Genomic DNA, 3,310 nt, shown 5'->3' on the forward strand with positions numbered 1-3,310 from the left:
TATATATTATTCAATGTCTTTGTCTCCTCCAAGTTTGAATGGCAAAATAACTTTTACCATATGGCTAGACTTGACACACCAAGTCACCAACCATTTTTGGGTTAATTTATATAAATGACACATGATCAATTAGTCATGTAAAACACTTCACACTACTAATAATACAATATTACACTCATACAAATTAACATTTGTTACTCATTTAACCAAAAAGTACTAGCATGCTTTGTGGTATTTGTGATGGGAGATGGGATAGCTCAAACGTTTTTGTTTTAATACTTGAACATTTTTTTCAATTTTGGGAGCAAAACTTGTTGGGATGGGAGTGGCACATTTCTTACCCACTTGGTTCCTTATCCATAATTGAGAGGATACCATTGGTTTATACAAAAAAATATAGCTAGATAGTCTCCATGAGCCTCATTTTGACCTTGACCAACTGCAACTATGTTGAGTCTTGCTCGCTGATTAATGTAGTAAGAATTCATGATCAAGATTATTCCAACAAATAGTAGACTCTGGTTTCAGGCTTAAGAACATGGGCGGATTTAAATAAATATATTGGGCAAAGTGGGAGTTCTAGTGTGCTTGCCCCTCTCCTGTTGTTGTCCCTAGACTGTGGATGATCTTGATGCAATCCGGCTTGGCAAGTAGTATAAGTGCAATCGTCCAGAGCTCATGATTTTAATGTATCCATTCTTTGAATATGTCAAAATTAGGAACACATCTTTTATCCAAAAAATATGTCACTTTATCTGTTATTTATTGTGATTAATCATAAAAAATAATTATTTAGCGTACATTTGGTATAGATGAAGTTTATATTTTTAGTTTATAAACTGTGAGATTATAATCTGTTTATGTTTGGGCACCTTAGCTAAAAACTGAATCTAAACTAATCTGTTTTATTTGGATAAGATAGAAAGCTTATTTTTTTACATAGTAAATTAAAAAAAATGGTATGAGGTTATTTGTTTATATTATGATTATTTTATTTATTTTTTATACTATTTAAATATACATTTTTTAATATTTACCATCCATAATATATATTTTTACTATAATTTTTTTTATTTTTTAATATTGCATAACAAAAGTTAAAAAAATATATTAAAATAAAATACAATATAAAAACCAATATCAATAATAAAAAGCAACCTCGTACATAAATAAATAGAAGTTGTTAAATTTGAATTACAGAATTGACAAAATAAATAATACACAAAAGTCAAGTTTTATACAAAAGTTTTAATAATGTCATCCTTAATTGAATCTCGAACAAGACACATGTGATCAGAAGATATATTATCCATGTGTTCAGGAAAATCACCATCATCATCATTGGTAGCATCATCATCAACATTTGGTATAGCACCATCATGATCATCTATAATGTTAAACTCAAGATCTGAGATGCTATTTTGCCTAATAAAATTATGTATTATCATTGTAGCAATAACTAGTTGGACCTGAGTAGAATATTTAAATTTGGGTCTGCGATGAAAAATTATAAATTTATTCTTCCAAACACCAAATGTTCTTTATATGATGTTCCTTAAGCTAGAGTGATGATAGTTGAAGACTTCATTCTGACTATTAAACCCAGTAGCTAACTTGAATTCAGAAAGATGATATCATTCACATTTATATGGTCTCAAGTATATAGGGGTGTTGGATAACCAACATCTACCAAATAATACTTATATGACAAACAATTAAAAATGTGAAGAGATATTAGAACTCAATAATATTAGTTGGATTACAAATAGTATTAATTAAAATGAAACTATTGAAGGAAATTGATTATCAAACCATTGGGAGGATGTGGAAATTTTAAGCTACTATCACGGAGTGCTTCATAAAAAAATTTAGCATCATGTGCTCTCCTCTCCCATCCTGCCAATGCAAATATGAAGCACATATCCCAATCACACACGGCCATGACATTCTGACTCGTGTACCCTTTTCTGCCTATATATTTTGCATGTTCAGTTCGAGGCACTACACAAGGAACACGAATTCCATCAATTGCGCCAATGCAATTTTTGAAATGCAAATACTTTTGGTTATATTGAATCCGTGAATGAACATTATTGAAATCAGGATCTTATGGCTTGATCAGTTCCATGGATAACTTCAAACAAGCCACTAACACTTTGTGGAAACATCTACTAACAGTTTCACCTGAGTGTTGAAATCTTTCTTGTATAATTCTATTGTCTACTCCATGTCCAATAATAAGCATAAACGTGTCAACCATTTCAAACACCCATATGTTTCTAGTATGCCTTAATTCATGTTCAACTAATGTATCACAAAAGGATGTGAAAACATGTTTTTCCATTCTAAAATTTTCATAACAACGGATGTCATGGCCAAATAATAGTTCTTGAACTCATTCATGTCTTGTTAGTGCACTAGTTCGACATGGTTCTTTGCACAAATATTTCAAGCTATGATCAACAATCAATATAGCACTAGTTGCTAGTATAAATAATATATCATCTTCTGTATTGTCAAAATCTTCGTCATTTGAGTTATTGTGATATTGTGATGAGCTTGTCATGACAGTACTGAGAGCTTTTGCTACAAACATCTTTTTATATGTTACACACTATAAATTAAAGTACACAATACATATACAAAATAAATAGTTGATATCATTAAACAAACATAAGTTTATGAATTAAAGGAATGTACTTCCTAATGACTAATAATAATAACAACCAACATTAACAACTACATAAGTTATGAATTATAGAAGTGAGAATTGCAAATAGTACAATCTAATAGTTTAGCCCCTTAGAGAATCAATTTCATATAACAAAAGCTAAGCTTTGAGTCTTCATCTCCTTAAGTCACATATAGTTTCCTCATTTCTAGGTCTCTCAAGACATGGCTGGATTGAGCAAGTAATTTGGAACTAGGTTCCATACTAGGCAGCTTCTTAAAATCACATATGACATTGACAATAGAATAAGGATCATTCAACTCTTCATTTATATCATTTATAGGATCTCTAGTGCGAGACTCAACTGCTCCTAGTATTTTGTCAAGGTAATTAGTGAGCTTCTTATGTTGTACTTTCTTACTCTCGCTCTCTCCCTGCATCGAACCACCATTTTTCTTTTCCTTCCACTTAAAGAACTACCTTCAAAGTTGTTCAATTTAAAATTCAAAAAATCATTAGTACAACCAACACTAGGACCACCATCCTTAGTGCTTGCACCAATAGTTGGGTCTTCACTATCCCTGAACTCTTATATGAGTCCGAGTTTTGAATGTTGCTGGATAATACACTTGATGATTG

This window comes from Lupinus angustifolius, chromosome LG03 (assembly GCF_001865875.1).
Source record: "Lupinus angustifolius cultivar Tanjil chromosome LG03, LupAngTanjil_v1.0, whole genome shotgun sequence".
In the NCBI taxonomy this organism is placed as follows: domain Eukaryota; kingdom Viridiplantae; phylum Streptophyta; class Magnoliopsida; order Fabales; family Fabaceae; genus Lupinus; species Lupinus angustifolius.